The sequence below is a fragment of the Microcaecilia unicolor genome, chromosome 1 (assembly GCF_901765095.1).
Source record: "Microcaecilia unicolor chromosome 1, aMicUni1.1, whole genome shotgun sequence".
In the NCBI taxonomy this organism is placed as follows: domain Eukaryota; kingdom Metazoa; phylum Chordata; class Amphibia; order Gymnophiona; family Siphonopidae; genus Microcaecilia; species Microcaecilia unicolor.
Genome location: NC_044031.1, coordinates 730,626,204 through 730,653,294, shown reverse-complemented (window position 1 = coordinate 730,653,294; position 27,091 = coordinate 730,626,204). Strand labels below are relative to the sequence as shown.

General features: G+C 43.7%; 1 protein-coding gene across 1 annotated transcript in view; it reads right to left on the bottom strand.

The window, feature by feature from the left end:
* The window catches only part of MAP1A (microtubule associated protein 1A), a 150,096-nt gene that overhangs the window by 32,961 nt on the left and 90,044 nt on the right, over positions 1 to 27,091 (bottom strand). Inside the window, 2 exon segments of the mRNA XM_030189637.1 lie at positions 2,100 to 2,240; positions 19,671 to 19,753. The gene's annotated coding sequence lies outside the window, so the exon portion shown is untranslated.

Here is a 27,091-nt window from a genome sequence, read left to right as displayed (position 1 = left end):
ATTCTACAGTGGGTTAGGGTGTATCTGTGTTTGTGAAAAAGACATGGCTTTCAGTTGGCACTGACTGCAGGATCGACAAGCCCTGGAGCTGGGGGCCTTGGAGCTCGGAGGGAGGGGTGGCGGGACCTGGAGCTAGGATGGGGGCGGAGTTAGGGTGGGGGCAGGGCTAGGGTGGGGCCCCATCAAATTGGTCTGCATAGGGCCCCGCACTTGCTAAGACCGGCCCTGCCCTGACCTTTCTAGATTGCTGGCATAGGATGCAGACTGTGCTCAGCTTTGGGTGCTGGACTTATGCCTGATAGAAAACGGTATAAGACCGGCACCCAAAGGTAGGCGCGGATTGGCAGAATTCTATAAGTTGATGCCTAACTTTTGGGAATACCCATGACCCTCCTATGACCCTCCCATGGCCACCGATACCATAAGGCACCAAGTTATAGGGAATAGCACACAAGGGAGATCCGCGCACATCTTCAATTAGACACCAAAACAGTTGTCCTAACTTTATGCACCAAGTTAACCGGGCACTGGTCTGAATATCGGCCAGTGTCCAGTTAATTTACGGGTCAGCAGAGAAACCTGGATATTCAGTGCCAGGAGCCATGCATGCCCTCGGTAATGAATATGCAGAATTAGCTCAGCCTGTACTGGAAGTGGCTTGCAAGTAACTTAGCTCTGCCAGCTGAATATTGACCCCTTTGAGTATAAATTTAGGCATTCAGCCCTAATACATTTTCAGAGAGGCTAATTTAGGAGTATAACTCTGAAAGTTAAGAGCATAAATCCTTTAAATATTTGGCTCACAGGAAGCAATTCTGTAACGGGACACCTCCATTTAGATGGCCTAATAACAACGGTAGTGAGGACTGCCAAAGGGGTGGGGTGGGGGTGGGGGGCTAAGATCACCTGGGCCTGGATGCCCAGGGGGTCTAGTGCCGAGGTTTGTTTCTCTCCTGGTCCTGTGTGTCGGGACCTGGTGATTGCATTAACATGATAACCCGGGTCTCGGCAAACAGAGCAGTGAGTGTGACAGACTGAGGGAGGAGAAGAGAAGACCCAGGAAAGTAAGGGGGCAGCAGCTTGAGGGGTGGGGCAGGGGCGGCGGCCCTGTTCCTGGCCCGGCTCTGTCTTTCAGTGGCCCTGTAGCATAGTGGCATAACCCAACATCAGCATACCAAATTATAGGTGCTCATATTTATGATAGGTCTATGACTTCTGGACATGTTCATGCCAGCCCCCTATAACAGTTACATGCTATGCCATTTGAATGCGTAATTACAGAATACCAATTAAGCACAATGCTGCCATTTATGTGAATGAGCGTACACTTACCCACAAGGATGGAAGGGAGGGGGGATGGGATTTGATATACCGCCTTTCTATGGTTACATTAAAGCGGTTTATATATTTATTTACGGGTACTTATTTTTTTTACATGTATGGCAGTATTCTACAAATTTACATGTGAAACTGATGCATAAATTTAAGTGAACTGTTATGAAATAAGTTAGATAATATCCCATTGGGTTTTTTTTTATATTGCTTTGTATGTTTCTGGGAAACTGGGAAATAAGTGAACTGTATTGTATGGGGGAAGCCTCCAGCTTTTTGTCACATAGGTGTCTCACTGGAGGGTTGCAGTTAGGGTAGCCCAGATTGTCCAGCAGGGTTGTTCCACCCTGTCCTAGGTTTACCCCATTGCATGCAGGGATTTGCAGTTCTAATTTCCCAATTGCATTCCCTAAGAAAATAAAGATTTCAAGCCCATGCATGCAACCCACTGAGGGTTTTCTTTACAAAGCAGCGCTAGTGTTTTTTGCTCATGCTAAAAATCAGCAGCGCTAAACGCTGAGACGGCCTCAGGAATACAATGGGCATCTCAGCGTTTAGCACCAGCTGATTTGTAGCACAAGCTAAAAATGCTAATGCTGCTTTGTAAAAGACCCCCTTGAGTGAATTTGAAACCACCTGTAAAGAACTGAGCCCCGGGTTCTGACTTCACATATAAGAGCAGAGAATTAAGTTCAGATTTTCTTTCTGCTCAATGCTACCTTGTGCTACCACCTTGAAATGTCATCTTTTGACTATGCAATACTAACCTCTGGATCTGTGAAAATTTCAGCAAAGTTTTGATAAGTGAAGGTTCCTGTTTGCAGGATCAAGTCTCCTTCCTGGTCTGAGATCTGGCCACTAAGGATCAGGAGCTTGTGGGCAGATGGATTTGATATGAGAGAACGCACCTGCAGATAACAGATGAGGCATCATCATACACTGTTAGCATAAAAAAGGGCGGGGAGGGAAATTTTCAGAAGCCATTTATTTCATTTTATTAAATTTATGAATCACTTTGCCATATGTGCAAATTATGCACAATCTAAATAATAAATATGTAAAAGTAGACAAGTAAAATCAAGTAAAAAATAAATAATAAAACATCACAAAAATAATTAAACAAGCAATATGAAAAATATAATGTAAACAAATCATCAAACATTTTAATAGCTTGTCCATAATAACCAGGTCTTTTACAAACTTAATTTATGGTAAACTCTGATGTAAGATGTTTTGGAAAGGTGTTCCACAAAAATGAAGCCATCATAGAAAAAAAAACATATTTCCTTGTTAATGTCAGATGTTCTTCTGAGAAGTACCATGGAGCTGCCACTAGAGGGCATGTCAGCCATTTTGGAATGCAAGTGGGCATTGCTCCCGCCTGATTTCCCCCTAGATCAGCAAGAACTTCTCCAGGGTAGGCCTGGGGGAGCCTAAAGTGCTGAAGGAGTGGAGGCTGGGGCAGCCTTCTGTTTCCTGGGGGGGGGGGGGGGGGATCACAGGGACGGGGACTGTTTTGAGTACCCAGGGTGGGGGTAGGGGAATTGGGACTGGGGGGGGGGGGGGGACTCCTGAACCGGCATTATTTAAATGCAGGTTCAAGCGAATATTCAGCTGGGACCCGCCGGGACCTGCATAAGCTCTGGTGGCTAACACCATTAAATTAACCTCATATGTAATTATTAGTGATTGTTCTAGTCTTCTTATATTGTAATCCACTTAGAACTTTGCTGGGTTTAGCAGAATATAAATTAGAATGTAATGTAACGTATATTCGGTGTGGTTGCCCGGATATGGCCCAGCACTGCCTATCAGGGGTTAATTCTTATTCTACCTGTGGCAATCAGTGTTTGCCATGGGCTGAATGTCGACCAGATTATTTTTATCACATTAACTAGTATTTATTGCGATTTATTTATCCAATCATCCATTTTTACATATCATTTCTGTTTTGGATGGTGTATCTTGCTGGTCTGCCGCTTCCTTTGTTTCTTTGTTTCCTGTTTGACCTTGGACATCAGTCAAAGCAGCTTAAGCTGACATCTGCACCCAGTTGGGATCTAATATAGATATCTAACGATAGGAGTAGTTTATCCAGCATTTACTCACTTAAAAGTACACGGGGTGATCAACACCATGCACACCGTTATGTGGTTAGTTTGGGGTATAGATTACAGTTTCAAATCGAAGGGCAGGATTTAATGAAAGGTACCCTTGCGTTACTGTGCAATAACATGCATTAAAGCATGTTAATGACATCTGGCTCCATAAGTGAATGTTTGAAAACTTAAGAGAGCTTCATTGGCTCTACACTGAGTACAGAGCATGTTTTAAGATTGCTGGTTTAATATGTGTGTTTATTTTGGCATACATTCATATATTTGCTGAATCAATTGACCGAATACGAGCCTACGGGAACATTACATTCTTTTTTAAATGTTGTTGCCATTATGAAAAATTAAATTCACACCTGCTCAGGAAAAGGTATTTAATTATGCTGGCCCTAAAATTCGGAATAAGATCCCTGTGGAGCTTAAAGAAGATACTATCTGTACTGGTACTTCAGGAAACAACAGCCTTTCTATTTAAGAAATGCTTTGGTGATGTGATGTAAGATTAAGGACAAAGAATTATTTAGTAGTGTTTAAATACAAGTAAATACTCTGGGAGTTTGGGGATAAAATTTTAGCAGTGGTTGAATCATGGACATAGCCAGCCCTCCAATTTTGGGAGCACGTAAGAGTGGACTGGGGGAGGGTAACATATCCCTCCTTCCTCCTCTCTTCCTCCCCACTGTGAACATTAAACATACCTTTTGCTGGTGGGGATAGCCAGGCCTTGCCAACCAAAGAAATGTAATGCCCCAGCCACTCCTCCTTGTGCTTCTGTAATGTGAAAGTCAGCAGCATGCCTTCAGCCGCCTAATCCAGGGCTCCCCAAGCATGAACTGAGCATGTGCGAGAAGTCCCTGGTGTTGGTAGCTGGAGGCACACAATGGACTGCATTACAGAAGCAGAGCGAGGAGGAAGGGAGCAGTTTGAGCACAACATTTCTTTAACTAGTAAGGCTTCCTCACCAGCCATTTAAGGGGGTGCTGCAGGTCTAGAGGGGACCCAGACCCCCAAGGCCCCCCCTATAGTTATGCTACTGGGTTGAATGTTTTACAGTTGGGGTATTTTATGTTATTTTTATGTTTATATTGTTATGGTTATTAGAATTGTGATCCACTATAATGCTCTGTGAACAGCAGAATGATAAAGTAATAGATCAGTTTAATCAAATTAATGCAATGGGACCTACTAATAATCAGTGCATTTTTTCTAGCAAAAAAGGCTCTGGTACTCAACTGCTAGGCTGCCCTTCAGGAGTCGGGTGCTCACTGAGGGACCCACCCCACAATAGCCAGGCCCCCTGCAACCAGTCACAGAATCTATGACAAGACTGAATTGGTATGTAGAGCCTGCTCTTTCATTAAAACTTGGGGTCCATGGGTCAATTTTAGCAGACAATAGAAAAGGTGCCGGTACTCAGTACCCCCCAAGTAACCCCTCAAAAAAAGCCCTGCATAATAATACACATTAATGGAATTAGTGTGCACTGACCCAGTAGCACACATTAGTAAATCTAGCTGTTTAGGCATCCCACTTTCAATGAAACGAGTGCCTGCTAACAAAGAAGGCACCAATCTTTGCGTACACTTTTTCACAGAAAAGTACGCTCAAACTTTCCCTTTGAGAACAATATAAAGCTTGTGGCTGAAAATGCTCAGAGACATTTAAAATGATATGAGCACTTTTGAAACTGCCTTTGTTGTTTCTAGCCTAAAGCCATGAGGTCCATATTGAGTAGATTTAGGAACTTTTGATACGCTAAGAAATCTCAGAACAGCACACCATAAGAGAATATTTATTTATTTATTAGGTTGATTTATCGCCTTTTTGAATACATTCACCCAAGGTGATGAACACTGCATATTTCACCTGGTTTCCATGAGAGTAATTTTATAAAAAGGTGGCTATGTGTGAAGGGTAAAAAAGGCACCTTTTTGTCTATTCTATAGAATCCTTTTACTAAAGGGTGATAAGCCCTCAATGGACAGTTAATGCATGCTAACAGGCTACTGCGAACACATTATGCGCTAATCCCATGTGTTAATGATTTTTTTTTAGAAATATATTTTAGAAAGGTGTGGCATGGGTGGAGAGTGGGTGTTCCCGCATTATCTAGCTAATGAGTTAGGACAGGCGCATGTTAACCAGATAATGCAGGAGCACTTAGTGTCTCCGAAATGGGACACAGTAAATGCTGCCATGTTAATTCTGTGCAGGTACCACATACTGATGACAATATTAGCGCATGACCTGCACTTGAAACAGAAAAAACCCCTAAAATTTGCCCTGTTGAATCTGGGCTTAGCGCATGGGAAATTCCTGCGTTAACCCACGTGAACCCGATTTTACTAGTGCTTACCAAAGCAATTCCTGTGTATCTTTATTTAAAAAAACTAGCATAAATCCTGCAGAAGTAGTACTGCAGACATTACGTCTTCCTGGGAGTAGGCGTAAAGTGCACGTGTAAATCAAAACTTTGCCTGTGCTCTATCTAAACGCCTATTCTAAAGTTACTTTTAGGCATGAAGTAATTTGTATAAAAGCCCTTTTACATGCACAGAATAACATCTAAATGTGAAAATAGCTTATAAAATTATCTCCTATGTGTGGAAATCTCAATAAACACTTTCCACTTACATTTGTTTTTAATTATAAATGTCTCTATTTACCAAGAAGTGCTAAGGGGGCAATTAGTAACTAGGTCTCATTGCATAGTACGCAACCTGTTCTAAAATAACATGAGTTAGTTGTAAAGTAACCCATCTTAATAGTAGCCCACATTGATAACTTCCCCCCTTAGTGGGAAGAGTTTTAGTCTCTGGTAACCAGAACTGATATTATGATGTCATAATGTCTCATTCCACCAATGCCTAAAGAACCAACCTCATCAGTAATGTCACAATGGCTTGATTGTCCTATACTTGGCTCACTATTATTACATATAACAGCTATTTTGATTTCAGACCTAGGCAAACCCGTTAAGGACAGGCCGAACACAAATGGGCTGAAGGCTAATGAAGACAGGAAAGGGGGGGTTGGTTAGCAAGGGGGTTGAGAGCATGGTAAATGTTATATAGAGGGGAACAATCAAATGGCGCTGGCGAAATTGATGGCCGGCCATCTTCAGGGCCAGCGCCGTAAGCGGGCGGAGCCAAGCGTATTTTTGAAATACGCTTGGCGCCAGTCAAATCGCTCGCCGGGTTTAGAATAGGATCGCTGGCGGATCACCGGGTTTAGATGAGATGGCCGGCTCCGATTTTTAGCCATAATGGAAATCGGACCTGGCCATCTCAAACCCGGCGAAATGCAAGGCATTTGGCCGTGGGCGGAGCCAGCATTTGTAGTGCACTGGCCCCCCTGACATGCCAGGACACCAACTGGGCACCCTAGGGGGCCCTTAAAAAAATCTTTAAAAAAAAACACAAAATTAGCTTCCAGGTGCATAGCACCCTTCCCTTGTGTGCTGAGCCCCCCAAATCCCCCCCAAAACCCACTGCCCACAAGTCTACACCATTACCATAGCCCTAAGGGGTGAAGGGGGGGCACCTACATGTGGGTACAGTGGGTTTTGGGGTTTTTTGGAGGGCTCAACATTAACCACCACAAGTATAACAGGTAGGGAGGGGGGTGGGCCTGGGTCCACCTGCCTGAAGTGCAGTGCACCCACTAAAAACTGCTCCAGGGACCTGCATACTGCTGTCAGGGTATGACATTTGAGGCTGGCATACAGGCTGGCAAAAAATGTTTTAATTTTTTTTGTGTGTGTGTGGGAGGGAGTTGGTGACCACTTGGGGAGTAAGGGGAGGTGATCCCCGCTTCCCTCCGGTGGTCATCTGGTCAGTTGGGGTTCTTTTTTGGGACTTGGTCCTAAAAATACATGGACCAAGTCCGAACGGCGAAATACTCGCTTGAGCCGGCATTTTTTTTTTCATAATAAGGTGAAGCTGGCCATCTCATAACCCTGCCCCATCCCGCCTTCGCTACCCTACCAACACGCCCCCTTGAAGGTTGGCCGGCGCTGCAATGAAAAAGCAATTGGGGCCGGCCAAAATCGGCTTTTGATAATACCGATTTGGCCAGGATTGAGAGATCGCCAGTGATCTCCCGATTTGTGTCGGAAGATCGCCGGCGATCCCTTTCAAAAATAAGCCTGATAGCAATCAAGGGGAGGAGAGGGTTAAAGAAATAAGGAGGAACCCAAAGGAGGAGTAAAAAGCAAAAGAGAAAGCGGGGGGGGGGGGGGGGGGGGGTAGGTGGCAGTTGGAGAGAGGAGAGAACATGGAGAGCAGCGCTGACCCAGCTCACCCACCCTATGGCCAAAGCGGTAGTGGTCGTGGCCGGGCGTTACGCTACATCAATTATACGTTACCAGCGCCGGGTACACAGCATCTTGGCAGATAACAGTTATAAGTTTGATGTTAAATATTTGGATGAAAGTTGAAATGTAATTCAAGAATTATATGCCCGCTTGTTAGCGGATATGTTGACAGAAAGAATGGTGACGCAGCTTGTCTCCCGGCTTGGATGGTCGGGAGGCCCAGAACATCGGGTGTGTGGAATAAAGGGTAGGTGCATCTTTCAATGGGATACACCCAAAGAACAACGGGTGCTCGCTGAAACAGCGCAGAGAGAGAACACAGGATGCTTAGACGGCACACCTGTGAGGTAATGAAAAGTAGTGATTAAGAAAGGTCTGTGTACCTAGGCAACAGCTAAATGTTAAAATACAGCATGTTGAATTAATATTCTATGTACTGTTTTTTTACATATGCAATGTCTGAAATCCTGGCTGCGGCCAAAATAAATTCCACTTACAGTTGAAATAAGACTATTGTGTGGTATTTTTAGTGTAAAAGGAATACCTCTTGAGTGTATGCCGAGTGCCCAATTTGTAGAGACATTTTTTTTCTTTAATTATGGGGGAAAGTTATCAATGTGGCATAGTGTTAAGACAGGTTACTTTACTGTTAACCCCAGTTATTAGAAACTAGATCTCATTGTATAAAATGGGACCAGTGTTAAAGTAACATGACAGTGGTAAAATAACATGTCTTAACAGTAGCCCACATTGATAACTTCCCCCCTTAGTGTGAAGCGTTTCAGTCTCTGGTAACCAGAGCTGATATCATGATGTCATAATTCCTCATTCCACCAGTGCTTAAGAGCCAACCTCATCAGTGATGTCATAATGACTTGATTGTTCTATACTTGGCTCTCTTTTATTACATACAGCAGTGATTTTGATTTCTAGAGGCAAACATAAGCAACCCATCCATTTACCGGTTCATCTAATCATTAACAACGACTCAGAAATTACCTCCTACCAATCTTCTTTCTCTCCATGCTCTTCAATTACCTCTTCTTCATCACTCCACTTCCTTACCTATCCCTATCCTTTCTCTCATACCTCTTTTATCCCATTTACCCCTTGTTCATTTGTCCTACCACATACCTCCTTTGTTGATCCTGATACTACAGATTGTATTCTCTTGTTACTATGTAAGCCGCATTGAGCCTGCGATGAGCGGGAAAGCGCGGGATACAAATGTAATAAATAAATAAATACATTTATTATTTTTTTCATTAATTACGGGGGGAAGTTATCAATGTGAGCTCTGTTAAGATGTGTTACTTTACTGTTAACCCTAGTTACTGGTAACTAGGTCTCATTACACAAAATGGAACCAGTGTTGAAATAGCATGAGTTAGTGGTATAAATAATACATCTTAATGGTAGCCACATTGATATTTCTCTCCTCCGCCCCTTAGACATTAATGCAATATTTATTTATTTATTAGGATGTATTCACCACCTTTTTGAAAGAATTCACTCAAGGCGGTGTACAGTAAGAATAAGTCAAACGTAAGCAATAGACAATTACAGCAGTAAAAATATTCAAATAACAATACAAAGTAAGGCATAGTATACTACTTACAATGTCAACACAATATAAATATCTAAGAGCTCCTTTTACAAAGCCATGCTAGTGATTCTGGCACGGGAAATGTGACAAAGCCCATAGGAACTGAATGGGCTTCGCTGCATTTGCCATGCTGGTATCGCTAGCGTGGGTTTATAAAAGGAACCCTAAATGTGGGTTTACACATATTTAAAACCCAATTAGCATTTCTAAAATAAGCGCCTTTCTGACCTCATTTGCAACTCTCTTTTTTTTTTTTTTTTTGGTTTAAAGTAATTTTATTGATAACTCAAAGTTAAGCATACACAATAATGCCAACTTACAAACAATAAGATACTATGCATGAACCATACAGCTTATAAACTACCCATACCCCCCCATCTCTCCCCTCCCCTCCCCTTCCCATCCCCTCCATCCCACCCCTGTACCGCTCAATTTCCAAAAACTCCGTATAAATTCAAGGAAGTACAACAGTACCAATAATCCAGAACTGTTTATGTGGTGACCTCTATACTCTATGGAAAGCAGCTTATTACGAAGCAGAGAGGAGGTGGAACCCCCCCCCCCCCACCCACCCACTCCACAACCAAAATCAACAAGCATTAATAAGTAAACTCCGACCCCTTGGACTTAGAATCTGAAGATAAGGCATCCAGATCTGAAGAAATTGTTTTCTACGTTTAGGCGACATCTTGGAATCTCTAGCCTCCCAAGATGCTAAAAGGTGCACCTGATTACGCCAATGCCAGTAAGCGGGCGCTTCCGAAGAGGTCCAATATTGCATTATACACTTTCGAGCTACCAAACTCAGCTTTCTGCATAGCAGAGTTGCAGGAGTACTCAAAGAGGCAAAAGCCCGTGGATGGTCTAGCAAAAACTGTCCCTCCGTGCCCTCAATTTTGTTCCCAAGTTTGATCAGAAACCCCCGGACCCGCTGCCAAAATGCTTGCACCCCTGGACACTGCCACAACGCGTGGTAGAAGGAACTATGACCCTCCCCCACACTTACAACAAGCAGCATCAACCGTCTCTAACACATGAGCCAACTGCGCTTTAGACATGTAACCCCGAAGAACTATTCTATACCCGCATTCTCTCAACCGTTCATCCGTTACTAATAGGCGAATGCCTATTAAAGTAGTCTCCACATTCCATGAAGTCAATGAGGACCCCAGATCCTGTTCCCACTTATGCTTAAGACCCTCAAATGTTCTCCGAGGCCTACGCTTAACCAGTGCCCCAAACAAATCAGAGACCGAATGTCTAGCAGTTTTCATCCCTTCAAAAAAACCTCGGACCCGGTCCCCCAATCGACCCCTCAAAGAAGCCTGATGCAAGGACTTCATATAGTGCGTGACCTGCGTATAAGCAAACCTGTTACCCCAGGCTACTCCCACCTTGTCTTGTATAGCCTCAAATGGCAACAACTCCCCATTATTCTGCAACAAATGTTCTAAACGCGCAACTCCCTGCTGTCCCCAGGCACCAAAAATCGGATTGTCCATCCCTGCCTGAAACGCTATATTTCCTACTATCGGCAATAAGTCCTTGATATACGGTTGTCCCCCCAGTTGTCGCACCCACCACTGCCATACCTCACGAAGCGGCTGTAACAAAATGCTGGTTTTAAATCTAGGGGGTACCCTACTTCGAGGCAAATGAAGAAGCGTCATCACATCATATGGAACAAAAAAGGCCTTTTCTAAATTTGTGGGTGTGTAAAAATGAGTCGATTCAATCCAGTCCCCCAGATGACGCAATAATCACGCCTGATTATATAAGAACAAATCTGGGAAACCTATGCCACCCTGCTTCCAGCTCCCAACTAACATTTCCTGACTGAATTTTGGCTTTTTCCCCGCCCAACAAAAACGACTAAAAAGTCGCGTTATCCGTTTCAGATCTTTCTGCAACAATCGGACTGGCAAAGTTTGCAGAACGTACAGCCACCGGGGAAACAACATCATCTTTATTAAATTTATACGCCCCATTAATGACAAAGGGAGACGCATCCAAGCATCTAACTTAACCTTAGTGTCATCAAACAGAACCTTTAAATTTATTTGATAGAGTACAGAGGTATCCATGGCAAGCCGAACCACCAAATATTTGAAAGATTCATCAGCCCACTGCAGTGGGAACTCAGGTCCCCAATCCCACTGGTGTACTTCTGGGGAGGCCAAAACTTCAGACTTGTCCAAATTTAACCGAAAGCCAGCATAGTCCCCATTTTCTCGAAACGTCTCCAACAATGCCTCTAACGATTCCCTTGGGTTCGTGAGGTGTACCAAAAGATCATCTGCAAAAGCAGCGACCTTGAACGTTTGAGACCCCACACGTACACCCATAACCATGGGATTCTCCATAATATCTCTTATAAGGGGATCCAATGTCAAAACAAAAAGAAGTGGTCATAAAGGACACCCCTGCCTAGTGCCCCGCCGGATGGGAAAACTCTCCGATTCAAGCCCGTTCACCAATAATGTTGCACTGGGATTGGCAACTCTCTTTAAACTAGTCCTTTATTTTTTTTTTACTCCTGTTACTCTATCCTATGCTGTCTATTAAAATGTTTTATTGTGTTGGCATTGTAATGTAGCATACTATCCAGCTTATTTTCCAAAGAGAAAGACGGCCATATTTCGACCCAAATCGGGAGATGGGCGCCTTTCTCTCATGGGCGTCCAAATCGGTATAATCGAAAGCCGATTTTGGGCGCCTCCAACTGCAGTCTGTCGCAGGAACGGACAAAGTTGACGGAGGCAGGTCAGAGGCGTGGTGAAGGCGGGACTGGGGCATGTTTATCGGCTGAGGAGAGATGGGCGCACTCGGCCAATATTGGAAAAAAGAAGGGTGCCAGAAGCGAGAATTTGGGTCACTTTGGACCCTTTTTTTTCCCAAACAAGTCCCCAAAAAGTGCCCCAACTGCCCAGATGACCACCGGAGGGAATCGGGGATGACCTCCACTGACTCCCCCAGTGGTCACTAACCCCCTCCCACCAAAAAAACCAGAACTTAAAAAACTTTTTTTCCAGCCTGTATGCCAGCCTCAAATGTCATACCCAGCTCCATCACAGCAGTATGCAGGTCCCTGGAGCAGTTGTTAGTGGGTGCAGTGGACTTCAGGCAGGTGGACCCAGGCCCATCCCCCCTACCTGTTACACTTGTGGTGCTAAATGGGAGCACTGCAAACCGCCCCCAAAACCCACTGTACCCACATCTAGGTGCCCCCCTTCAGCCATAAGTGCTATGGTAATGGTGTAGAGTTGTGGGCAGTGGGTTTTGGGGGGGATTTGGGAGGTTCAGCACCCAAGGTAAGGGAGCTATGGACTTGGGAAGTATTTTAAATTTTTTTTAATTGTTACAAGTGCCCCCTAGGGTGGCCGGTTGGTGTCCTGGCATGTGAGGGAGGCCAGTGCACTACGAATCCTGGCCCTCCCACGACCAAATGCCTTGGGTTTGTTCGTTTTTGAGCTGGGCGCCTTCGGTTTCCATTATCGCTGAAAACCGATACCCAGCTCAAATCCGCCCAAACGCGATGCATTTGCCCGGCACAAATCGTATTATCGAAACAAAAGATGGATGCCCATCTTTTTCGAAAAACCGGTCTGGCCCGCCCCTTCGCGGACCCGTCCTCGGAGATAAATGCCCATGGAGATGGGCGTTCGTGTTCGATTATGCCCCTCCATGCCATACTTTGTATTTTGTTTGAATAGTTTTACTGCTGTAATTGTCCATTGCTTATGTTTGACTTATTCTTTCTCTACACCGCCATGAGTGAATTCCTTCAAAAAGCAGTAAATAAATCCTAATAAATAAATGTAAAAGCAAGGATATATGTGACTTGCTAAAAACTTTCAAAGTGGTAAATGACAGAGAAACATGCCATCTTATAGACTAACCAGTTTATTGAGGTATGATCTTTCAAGAGCCAAAATCCACTTGTCAGATGCACGAGGATTTATGTGGTTTGATGCAACTGGAAATATTTTTAATATCAGCATAACCTTATAAACATATCACATTCTGTGCATGATGGGATGAAATATATTCATTATGCAATTATCTCATTACTGACATCAAACTCCTTTGGAATCAGGACCATAGTAGAAAGATTGAATGAGTTCTTTGCCTCGGTCTTTAAGGAAGAAGATGTAAGAGATCTACCTACACTGGAAATGGTTTTCAGGGGTGACAATGTGGAGGAACTGAAAGAAATCTCAGTTAACTTGGAAGATGTACTGAGCCAAATTGACAAGTTAAAGAGTGATAAATCACCTGGACCAGATGGTATACACCCCAGGGTATTGAAAGAACTCAAACATGAAATTGATGATCTGCTGCTAGTGATCTGTAACCTGTCATTAAAATCGTCCGTAGTACCTGAAGACTGGAGGGTGGCCAATGTGATGCCGATTTTTTTGAAAAGGTTCCAGAGTGTTCAGGGAAATTATAGACCGGTAAGCCTGACTTCAGTGCTGGGCAAAATAGCGGAAACTATTATAAAGAATAAAAGTACAGAACACATAGAGGGGCATAATCGAACAAAAACGTCTATTTCCATGGGCGTTTATCTCCGAGAACGGGTCCGTGAAGGGGCGGACCGAACCGTATTTTCGCAAAAAATAGACGTCCATGTTTTATTCGACAATTTGTGAGCTGGGCGTTTTTGTTTTTCAGCGATAATGGAAAATGAAAGCGCCCAGCTCAAAAACAAATAAATCCAAGGCATTTGTTCGTGGGAGGGGCCAGGATTTGTAGTGCACTGGTCCCCCTCACATGCCAGGACACCAACCGGGCACCCTAGGGGGCACTTTTACAAAAACAAAAAAAAAAAGGTAAAAGAGCTCCCAGGTGCATAGCACCCTTCCCTTGTGTGTTGAGCCCCCCAAATCCCCCTCAAAACCCACTGCCCACAAGTCTACACCATTACTATAGCCCTAAGGGGTGAAGGGGGGCACCTACATGTGGGTACAGTGGGTTTGTGGGGTTGGACGACTAATAAGCATTAAGCAGCACAATTGTAACAGGTAGGGGGGGATGGGCCTGGGTCCACCTGCCTGAAGTCCACTGCACCCCCTAACAACTGCTCCAGGGACCTGCATACTGCTGCCAGGGAGGTGGGTATGACATTTGAGGGTGAAAATAAAAAGTTGTGAAACATCAGTTTTTGTGGTGGGAGGGGGTTAGTGACCACTGGGGGAGTCAGGGGAAGTCATCCCCAATTCCCTCTGGGGTAATCTGATCATTTAGGGCACTTTTTGGGGCCTTATTCGTGAAAAAACAGGGTCCAGGAAAAGTGCCCTAAATTCTAGCTACAAACGCATACTTTTTTTCCATTATCGGCGAAAGGCGCCCATCTCTGTTTGGGTGATAACCATGCCCCAGTCCCGCCTTCACCACGCCTCCGACACGCCCCCTTCAACTTTGTACGCTTCCGCGATGGAGTGCAGTTGAAAACGTCCAAGTTCGGCTTTCGATTATACCGCGTTATTCGTTTTTGTGAGATAAACGTCCATCTCCCGATTTAGGTCAGAACTTGGGCGTTTTTCTCGTTCGATTATAAGCAGGATAGACACCTATGGTTTAATGGGACAGAGTCAGCATGGATTTGTCCAAGAGAGGTCTTGCCTCACCAATATGCTTCATTTCTTTGAAGGCATGAATAAACATGTAGATAAAGTTGAGCTGGTTGAAGTAGTATATCTAGATTTTCAGAAAGGGTTTTACAAAAGTACCTCATGAGAGACTCCTAAGAAAATTAAGGAGTCATGGGATAGGAGGCGATGTTCTGGTGTGGATTAAGAATTGGTTATTGGACAGAAAACAGAGGGTAGGGTTAAATGGCCATTTTTCTCAATAGAGGAGGGTGAATAGTGGAGTGCCACAGAGAACTGTACTGGGACTGGTGCTATTTAACATATTTATAAATGATCTGGAAATCAGAATGATGAGTGAGGTGATTACATTTGCAGATGTCATGAAACTATTCAAAGTTTTAAAAGGCATGCATATTGTGAAAAATTGCAGGAAGACCTTAGGAAACTGGAAGATTGGGCATCCAAATTACAGATGAAATTTAATGTAGACAAATGCAAATTGATGCACATTAGGAAGAATAATCCGAATCATAGTTATCTAAAGCTAGGGTCCACTTTAGGAGTCAGCACTCAAGAAAAAGACCTAGGCGTCATTGTAGACAATACACTGAAATCTTCTGCCCAGTGTGCAGCAGTGGCCAAAAAATCAAACAGGATGCTAGGAATTATTAGGAGAGGGATGCAAAATAAGACCAAAAATATTACAATGCTTCCGTATCGCTCTATGGTGCAACTTCACCTTGAGTATTGTGTTCAATTCTAGTCACCATATCTCTTAAAAGATGTAGCGGAATTAGAAAAGTTTCAAAGAAGAGCGAACAAAATGATAGAGGGGATGGAACTGCTCCCATGTGAAGAAAGGCTAAAGAGGTCAGGGCTCTTCAGCTTGGAAAAGAGATGGCTTGGGGGTGGGGGTGGGGGGATATGATTCAGATCTATAAAATTCTGAGTGGTGTGGCGCAGTTGGACGTGAATCGATATTTCACTCATTCAAAAAGTGCAAAGACCAGGCCCAGGGGACACTCAAAGAAATTGCATAGAAATACTTTTAAAAGAAATAGGAGGAAATATTAGTTCACTCAAAGTTAAGCTCTGGAACTCATTGCCGGAGGATGTGGTGTTAGCATTTCTGGGTTTAAAAAAGTTTTGACAAGTTCCTGGAGGAAAATTCCATAGTCTGTTATTGAGATAGACATGGAGGAAGCCACTGCTTGGAATGGTGCTACTTATTGGGTTTCTGCCAGGTTCTTGTGACCTGGATTGGCCACTGCTGGAAGCAGGATGCTGAGCTAGATGGACCATTGGTCTGACCCACTATCGCTTATGTTCTTAGCTCTGGTCCCTCTGTCTGTCTGTCTGTCTCTCTCTCTTTCTTTCTCTCTCTCTCTCTTGGAGTGGGTCCCTGCATCAAGTTGACTCACTGCATCTAGAAACTCTCTGCTGGCCTTTCATCTTGAAAAACATAGAAAAATGAAGGCAGATAAAGACCATATGACCTATCAAGTCTGTCTATTCACACCAACTACTAAGCTGTACAATCTCTTCCTCTCCCTTAGAGAACCTCTGTGCTTGTCCCATGCTTTCTTGAATTCAGATACTGTCCTTGTTTCTACCACTTCCACTTGGACACAGCTCTATGTATCTAACATCTTTCTGTAAAAAAAAAAAAAAATCCTTATACTACACCTGAATCTGTTCCATTTCACCCTCATCATATGACTTCTCATTCTAGAGCTTTCTATTGAAAGAGGTCCCTCCCTCTCTTGTGCATTTATACCTTGGAGATATTTAAATATCATATCTTCCATTTCCTGTCATTCTTCCAAAGCACACATAATGAGATGTTTAAGTCTGCCCCCATATGCTTTATGATGAAGATCACTGACCATTTTAGCAGGTACCCTCTGGACCAGCTCCATCTGGTTTATATCCTTTTCAAAGTGGGGTTTCCAGAACTGTGCAGAGTACTCCAAATGAGCTCCCACCAGATACAGAGACACTATCATCTCCTTTTTCCCGCTGTCCATTCCTCTCCCAAACATCCTTCTGGCTTTTGCTTTTGCCTTTTCTACCTGTCCAGACATCTTAAGATTATCAGACATGATTCTTTATTTATTGCAATATATTTGGTATAGTGCTCTTCTAAAGTCACATCAAGGTAGTTTACAGAATAAAAGAATTATAACTAGAACATCAAACAATTACCAACATAAGAACAACATAAATAGACACAAAAGAGAGGAAAGAGCACAACATAAATAGACACAAAAGGGAGGAAAATGCCAGTGGCATTCCGAGGAGCGCTGACACCTGGGGCGGATCGCCGATGCGCCCCGCCCCCCGGGTGCAGCGCCCCCGTGCACGCCACTGGGGGGGATGCCGCGTGCCGGTCAGCGTCGTTGGTTTCCATGCTCCCTCTGCCCCGGAACAGGAAGTAACCATGGAAACCAACGACGCTGACCGGCGCACGGCACCCCTCCAGCGGCGTGCACCCGGGGCGGACCGCCCCCACCGCCCCCCCTTGGTACGCCACTGGAAAATGCATAACACAATAATAATTAACCAGTAGACCAATAAATACTACTACTACTACTACTTATCATTTCTATAGCGCTACTAGACGTATTCAGCACTGTACACTTGAAAATGAAGAGGCAGACCCTGCCTGACAGAGCTTACAATCTAATCAAGACAGACAAATAGGACAAATAAGGGACATACTTAAGGTGGGAATGATAAAACAGACATGGGTATTGAACAAATGAATTGGGGTTAGGAGTTAAATGCAACCTCTAAGAGGTGGCCTTTTAGCCTAGATTTGAAGACAGCCAGAGATGGAGTTTGACGTATTGACTCAGGAAGTCTATTTCAGGTGTAATAAATGCAGTGACACACAAGGTAGAAAGGTCAAGAATATATATAAAAATGAAATATCAGGCAGTTAAAATTTCTACATTCCTTACTAGCCATGTACAGTTGTATAAAATCACCTGCAGCTGTAAAACAAGTTGACAACAATTTCAATCCTACTTTCAATTTCCAATTAGATACTTCTAGTTGCAGTTCTGAGGGGCAACACAGTTAAACACTGTATGGAGTGATGAATCTAACCATATCCTCTTATGAGTTGGTACAACCAAATAATTTTCGTGTGAAGATCTTAAGAGTATGAGAAGGTTGATAAGACACCAACAATGTATAATAGGCTTTGATCACTCCTAGATTCTCTTCTTTTGTGTATAGAGAATCAACCCCTATACTCTACAGCTCCCTTGGGTTTTTGCCACTCAAACACATGATTCCCTGCATTTTTTAGTATTAAACCTTAGCTGTCATTCTTCAAGCTTCACAGATCCTTCCTCATGTTATCCACACCTTCCAGAGTGTTTACTTTGTTGCAGATCCTGGTGCCATCTGCATAAAGTCAAACCTTTCCCCAATAGCTCTTTACAATATCACCTCTAAAAATATTGAAAAGAATCAAACCAAGGATCAGTTCATGCAGCATACCACTGGAAATGTTTATTCTCAAAGAGGACTCCATTAACCACTATACTTTGTTGTCTCCCATTCAACCAGTTTCTAGACCAGTTAATCACTTGAAAGCCCATAGCAAGGGTGCTCAGTTTATTCATGTCATCTATATGGAAATGCATCAAGAGTCATGATGAAATCTAAATACATGACATCTAGCCTTCGCCCCTGATCAAATTCTCTGATGAGTCAAAAAAAAACTGGTAACATTCATCCGACAAGCCCCACTTCACTGTATTCCAGAAACTGCTTGGTTACCGCCAGGTTAACGCGGAAGCCCTTACCGCCACCTCAATGGGTGGTGGTAAGGGATTCCCTCTGAAATGGCTGCACGGCAAGTGCTTTACTTGCCGCCCAGCCATTTCCCGTCAGAAAGCGAGACTTCCCTTTTACCAGCTGCAGTAAAAGGGGGCCTCGGCGTGTGTGTAAAACATGCACTGACACCAGCACTGGCACCCTTTTTCCACAGCTTGGTAAAAGAGGCCCTTAATTTGGCACATTGTAATTAAGAGGTCCTCTTACTAAGTCGCATAAGCATCTATGCGTGCCCAATGCGCTCCAAAATGGAGTTACTGCCTGACTACCACGTGGCTCTTGTGGTAATTTCATTTTTGTCGCGTGTCTGATATGCGCGTCTGATAAATGCTTTTTATTTTCGGGTGCACGTAATGGGCACACGCCAAGTGGCATTTGGTGCATGTAGGTCATTACCGCCCGGTTACCATGTGAGTCTTTACCGCTAGGTTAATGGCTGGCGGTAAGGTCTCAGACCCAAAATGGAGGCGCAACAATTTTCATTTTGCCACACGTCCATTTTTGGCAAAAATTTTTAAAAGGCCTTTTCTAAAGGCACGCTAAAAAATGGATTGGCGCGTGCCCAAAACCCGCTCCTACACTTCCACAAGTCATGTATTTTTGAAGCAAGGGGCTTCCCCAAAAAGATCCCCCTTGTTTTAATAAAGTAGACAGAGGTTGTGGGATATTTGTAAGGACACCACTCCACTAGAGCATGCTCTCCCCAGCAGCTTTTTCCAGAGTAGTATTTCAGTTTGCATAGTAAGACAAACCATTGTGGTGCAAATCCAAATTCTGAATTCAAAATAAAATTGCACTGCTTAGTTTAGGATGGGCTGCTAATACATGTGCTGAAAATGACCAGAAAAGAAGCTTACCTCTGCTAGAATGCTGTCTGCATTTGGGTTCACCAGGATCACCGTTTCTAGGATGTCACTTCTATGGTGGAGCGTCCTTTGGCCTAAATAGTTAAAAAACAAAAGTACAGGTTTAAGAGGGGAAGGAGCAAGATTAAATGTGGAGTAGCACATGACCAGCTTAACCATTAGGCAGACTGCAGCTTCTGGGGGGTGCCAAGGAGCAGTTATAGCCTGCCACTGAATTTTATGTGGCCCCCCAAAACCATGGGAAGTATACAAAGAAAACATTGTTACCCGGAGTGTTGGTGATTTTAAATACTATATTTTATAAATATTTTCAGAATATGTTACCATTTGTGGTTAAATGTTTACTTATTTATCACAGAAAATCTATAAAGCTCTGTGCATTTCAGATTCTGACATTATATAATGTTGCAGCCCATTAGTGATATTCAGGGCTTTTTTTGAGGGGGTACTTGGGGGTACTGAGTACCGGCACCTTTTCCATTGTCTGCAAAAATTGATCCATGGACCCCAAATTTTAATGAAAGAGCTCAGGCTCTACACACCAATTTTGCCGTGTCATAGATTCTGGCCTGGCTATTGCAGGGTGGGTCCCTCAGTGATCACCCCAACCCTGAAGGGTAGCCTGGCATTTGAGTACCGGCACCTTTTTTTGCTAGAAAACACGCACTGGTGATAGTTCTGACATTCATGCAGCCCACTTTGTATAAAGGTTGCCCACCCCTGAGTTACAGTCAAAGCAAAACAATAGAGTCTAGCATCTACAATTAAAAAAAAAACATTCATGTACACTTTTACACATAGGAAGGGTGAACAGTTTTCAAATACTCCAGGTCATCCAATGTTTCAGCAAGTAAAATATTGGACCTTGGCATGCAATGCTGATGCCCTGTTGTGTGTGATTTATCTAAGCAGGGCTACTATTTGCCTTTACGTATTTACTGAAGGAATGTAAGGGAGTGTTTTGTAGCCAGCTTTCCTCACGGGTAGGAGTTGATGAGGTCATTGAAATTATAAGTAAAATGGTTTTAGAGGGAAGCTGGTCTTTGTTCCTTTCTGCCAGTCTGGCAATAGGGAGAAGAGGGGGTGCTGAATGATGAAGAAGGACTTGAACAGGGGAAAAAGAGAGATGGAAGAGTTGGCCTCATTTTACTGGCAGGGAGGTTGATGTGTCTACTGCTGAGGCCAGGAGAAGAGGACTAACAGTTTTTGGTGAAGTGATAATGAGCCTGTGACCTGTAGGGGTCTACTGAGGAAGAGGATGTCCAAGAAGGTTCTACTACATGCCAGAAGAGTTTGGCATTAAATTGGAAAAGTGACAATCTGGAATATCACCAGATCGGAGTACCACTGAGTTCAAGAAACTCATAGTAGAGTGAGAGAGAGATGCCTGGTTATATTTTTTCATGATAAAGAGATGTTGATGGCCAAAGAGGTGATAGAAGAAGGGAAACCTTACCAGCAAATCCTGAGAAGCTCCAGAAGATGAGAGAGGTCCTGAAGGAGGATCCAAAGAGTCAGAGAGGATGAAAGGAATAAAGTAACAAGGAGGAGAATACAGAGTGCTGGTGCATTTGATGGGTTACTCCCTGGTGTGTAGCCCAGCGGTCTGTCTCTTGGGGTTACATAATGAGAGAGAATCTTGGGAATACAGTAAATGGTTGAGGTGGGGATCTGCGGCAGCAAAATGCCTTATAGCACAATTTTGGAAGACAGCAGAAATTCCATCAGTGGGGGGTTGGAAGATTAAGTTGTGCCAGCTAATACATATGGAGCGTCTCACGGTATATCGAAGAGAGGGTGATTTGAGATGTAAAAGAGGGTGGGATAGAGTTCAAAAGGGTCTGTTAAGTATATAAGGATAATGGAGTTATATGGGGATGGGGGTTGGGAGGGAGTAGGATGGGGGGGATAAAGGGAGGGGGTAAGTTGAGGTAAGGGTTTAAAGGGGAAGGGTGAGTAGATGTGAGTATATGTTTATATAAGTAGAGCGGTATGCTAAGAAGTCGGTAAAATATTATGTAGGGTGCAAAATGGTTTTCCGGTGCCCCTGCGAGGGCAGGATTTGTGGGGGGTTTATGTTTTGCGCCCCAGGGTTGTTGGGATGTTGTTTAGTTGTTTTACTAATATTGAATAATAATAATAAAATTAATTGAGGAAAAAAAAATATAGAGAGGGGGGTTAATTAGATTAGAGGGGGAGGAATAGATAAGGGGGGTAGGAGTAAATGATAAAATGTATTGTCCTTGTGGCTGTATTTCTTTTAATTGTTTGTTCTTCTTCTTGCATTGGACAATAAAGATATTTCAAGTAAAAAAAAAAAAAAGAAGGCGAGTACAGAGGATGGAATAACCAGTGTCTTTACTCTAACATAGTAACATAGTAGATGACGGCAGAAAAAGACCTGCATGGTCCATCCAGTCTGCCCAACAAGATAAACTCATATGTGTATACCTTACCTTGATTTGTACCTGCCTTTTTCAGGGCACAGACCGTACAAATCTGCCCAGAAGTATTTCCCACCTCCCAACCACCAGTCCCGCCTCCCATCACTGGCTCTGGCACGGACCGTATAAGTCTGCCCTCCACTATCCTCGCCTCCCAACCACCAACCTCTCTTCCCCCCACCTGCTCCGCCACCCAATTTCGGCTAAGCTTTGTTTTTTTTTTTTGTTTTTTTTTGTTTGGGGTTTTTTTGTCTGTAGTTTTCCTGTCTATGTCTATGAAACTCTGTTGAGATAAATCCAGAAAATTCAAGCAATTATCTGTTAATTTTCTGGATTTATCCAGTAAAATATCAGGTCAACATTCAAATGCATGTATCCAGGTAACAACATTTTGCTTATCCAGATAAGTGCTGCTGACTGGGATACTCAGCAGCACTACCCAGATAATGCCTTTGAATATCCTTCCAGAAGGTCTTGCATTTCTTCTCTATTTATTACTTATTTATTGGGACTTAGTAGCCACCTTTATGAAGAAATTCACCCACAGTGGTGTACTGCAGGTAGTTTAACCTAAAACTTTCAATTTTAACAGTATAACAATAGTAAAATGACCAAATATAAGTAGAGGAAAACTTGGAAATGGCAAATTGATACCTTGTAATAGGACTATCATGATACAGTATCAGAAATATACACATTTAACAACAGTATAGAACAATCAAATAACAGAACTATGAAAAATGTCACTACAATACAAATGATACTGTGATAGCATGAAAAAAAACATTCAAATAACATAGATATGATATGATGTCAGCATAATACAAATGAAACAACCAGTAGACATTAATTAGAACATTCAAATAACAGATAAGTACATAAGTATTGCCATACTGCGACAGACCAAAGGTCCATCAAGCCCAGCATCCTGTTTCCAACAGTGATCAATCCAGGTTACAAGTACTAGGCAAGATCCCAAAACAGTACAATACTTTTTATGTTGCTTGTCTTAGAAATAAGCAGTGGATTTTCCCCAAGTCGCACCATGGAGTGATACAAAAGCATCGTAACGTCCTCATTTTTGTTTTCCATTCCTTTCCTAATAATACCTGACATTCCATTTGCTTTCTTAGCCGCCACCGCACACTGAGCAAAGGGTTTCAACGTATCATCAACGATGACGCCTAGATCCCTTTGCTGGTCAGTGACTCCTAATGTGGAACCTTGCATTACATAACTATAATTCGGGTTCCTCTTACTATGTAACCATGGGGGCAAGTGCAGTTGAGATATATAGGCAGGGTCAAGATGGCAGAGGCATAGCTAGGGGGGTCACCAGGGCAGCGGCCGCTCCCCCAAACGAACTTCCAATGGCACCAGTGCCTATTTTTCATGCGATCTGTCACATTTAAGCCATCAGCAGTCCATTCTCCACTCCCCCTGCGCCCTCAACCTGACTACGCTTCTGCAAGATGGGTAGTACAATGTCAGTTGGGATAAATAGATGGATGGCTAAACTGAAGGCAAATTGTATATAAAGATCAGTAAGATATGGGGAATTGATTGAAGTTACAGGGTTGAGTGAGCTAGTTCAGCTGCAGAGTGAATGGATGGTCAGTCACCACATACGTTAAAGGCTTAGGAGAAGATCCAGGCTTCCACCTGCTTCCTGAAGCAGAGATAGTCTTGAGTTAAGATGCAGTTCTTCTGGGAATACATTCTAGATTGTGGTCTCTGTCTGAGGGAGTACTTGATGGTGAGGAAGGCTAGTGAATGCCAGGAAGAGAGAAATGGCTCTCCCAAGGCTAATCATTTTCATGGGCTTTTGCTCCAGGAATTTGTCCAATCCTATTTTGAATCCTGTTATGTTAGTCGCCTTGACCAAATCCTCCAGCAGCAGATTTCACAGCTTAATTGTACACTGTGTAAAAAGAAAAAATGTCTAGGATTTTTGTTTATGCTCTGCTGGCCATTAGTTTCATAGAGTGACCTCTACTGTTCCCTCTAAGCTGAGTGAGAGTGCTCCAACTGCATTGCTGCCAGTAAGGGGTGATGCTTCAATATTGTGTTTTCAAAGGCTAGAGACCAGGGGCGTAGCCAGACTTCGGCGGGAGGGGGGGGCCAGAGCCCAAGGTGAGGGGGCACATTTTATCCCCCCTGCCGAACCACCCCGCGCCGCCATTTTGACCCCACCCCCCACCGACGCCATCTTTGCCCCCCCCACCGACGCAATCGTTGACTCCCCCTGGCGTCGCCAACCCTCCCCCGTCGCCATCGCCGTCGAGTACTTGTGCTGGCGGGGGTCCCCAATCCCCGCCAGCTGAAGTTCTGTGTCTTTAGCTCGTCTCTGGGCCGGCGCTGATCTCATTCTGGAAGCAGGAAGCCGATTCTCTTTGCGTAGTATGAATCGTCCTGACGTCCTGCACGTAGGAACTAGATTACAAAGTAATTATTCTGAAATCTCACGCCTTGATTCTTGCTATATCCCCCTCCCCCCCCCCCCCCCCCACACACACACACAAAGCTCTTTGATATATTTGCATTAGTGGCTATTACTTTGATCTTTTCTTAGAAAGACAGCAGTCTTTTTTTCTGCACATTTTAGGTGGAATTCCACAAGAAAAGCTGGAGATGCAGGGCTGGTCTTAGCAAGTGTGGGTCCCTGTGCAGACCAATTTGGTGGGGCCCCATCCTAGCCCCGCCCCCATCCTAGCCCCGCCCACCCTACCCTAGCTCCTCCCCACCGTAGCTTCACCCCATTGAAAAGATTATTCCATTTTTAGAAAATTTTAAGTGTGACTGATGAAGTGACATGGGGATCCCTAGTAAATTATTTATATTGGGTAACTAGGTTGTTTGTGAGACCACCTGCTGTGTAATAGCCAATTTCTTTGCAACCTTCTATTTGCTCTCTAATTCTCTACCTCTACTAAGTGCTTCAAGAAGTAATTTACAGTAACATACAAAAGCAAACTGTATGCCATCAAACAGAAGACTGTGAAGCATCAAAACACAGATAAAATTGCATATAACCCTTTCTAGACTCCAAGAAATGGAGCACTTGTCACATTAAGCTAAAAAAAACCATCATGCACAAGCTTTGATCTTCTGTAATAGATTCCTTACAACTGATTATATTAACCTGAAAATTAAAATGGCTTACTGGGAAAAGCACGGCAGCATTGTTCTGTTACAGAAAGGTTAATCGTTTGTTCTACCTGAGTGATGAAGTTGTTGGGAATAGAGGGGTCCCAAGCCCCCCCAAGAAGGCTAGAGTGACCTCAATCTGACTCCATCTCTAAATAACACTAGTACTGGGGTAATCAGGGGGTTGTGAAGTTCTAAGAGAAATTGCCACTGAGAGAGACGCTAGGTCTAAGGAAAAGGTACCAGCCTTATGACAAACTGGAATCAGATTACAAGTTATACAATGCAGTGAAAGATAGCTGCTGGATGCAACAAAAGCATTTGTACTTACAGCCTTTCATCATTAAGTGAAGCCCACAAACCATCATTTAGAATGAAGAGTTTATTTGCATATCAGATTTTAATCAGGTACATTCATCAGACAAATTCTGAATTCAGCTGACCGGAGCTCTGCTGCTTCCGAGGCGTTGGGGACGGACTCCGAAATTAAGCCCAAATCACCCTTCTTTTATACTCTCATCTCTCAATAGAAGTCTATGGCAGGACCTATTTTGGGACCTATTTTTTTCAAATATTTCTCAATTTCTTAGATCATACTTTCATATCCGGCCATCTGTACATCTGTACCCAACTCTTTCCGTTCTAGCTATTGCAAGTTATTTCGCAATTTCCTCTTTTGTCAACATGTTTTCTCCTCTGCCAGAACATCTTATTCTTAGCATATCAGTTTCACTTCCCCTTTTTCTATTATCTTATGATCTAAGTTTCATCTTATAGAAAGACAAACTCCATTTTAATAAGTGCTACATTCAATTTGTACCTGATTTTGTTAAGACTCATCTATAAGGCCATTAGTAGGTTATCAGGCCTAGTCAGTGCTTTTCAGCTGTACAAAGCTATGTAGCTTGGCCCACCACTATTCCAGTGGATAGATCTTAAACTAGAACGCATATTAACTTGCAGGAAAAGCAAGTCCTTGCTCAGCCAGTCATAGATTTTTAAACCTAGCTGGTATTTTTACAGCCTGAGTCCTAAAATCTGGCCTTCCACCCTTCCGGTGGGCATCCAGTGAGGGCCTCTTGCTGTAGTATAATTATACAAAGTTGCCGTCACAAGCATAAATCATAAGTTTCTTTATTTTTTAAGTCGCACTCGCACTGGCACGACCACGCTGCAGCTCCTTTTCCCTTCCCGCTCAATGACTCCCGCCCGCCCTTGCGGAAACAGGAAATACCTCATCAGAAGGAGGCGGGACATTGAGCGGGAAGGCGGAAGGGAAAAGCTGGGGTGAGCCGTCATGCCTGCAACTGTCTGTCGGGGCCGGGCCGGGCCGTCGCTGCAACAGTCGTTGTCCTGGGACTGGGAGGCTCAGCCGTGGGGGGGGGGGGCACCGGTGGCTGGAGGTGGGAGCGGAGCGATCATGATGATGCAGTCCGGAGCGAGCGCGGGATCATGATGATGCGGTCCGAGCAAGGAGGGCTCGGAGAGGCAGAGTTGAGGCGCGCCGCGCAGGGCCCCCTTAAGCGCAGGGCCCTATGCGGCCGCCTTGGTCGCCTCTGCCTAAGACCGGCCCTGTGGAGATGAACATGGCCTTGGCAAAGAGAAAAAGATTAACCTCTTATTTACAGCTGCCAATTGAACAGTATCTTTCTCAAAGCAGTTAACCCAGTTCCAATTTATTTTATGAAAGATACTAAAATGGTCACCCTTTTATAATGCAGTACTCTTATTTTTGTAATTCCAAGCAGATGGTAATGGTCGTAATTTTAAGTGTCTTCGACGTTAGCTTCAGAACTTAGTACAAGAACAGTGCTGGGCAGA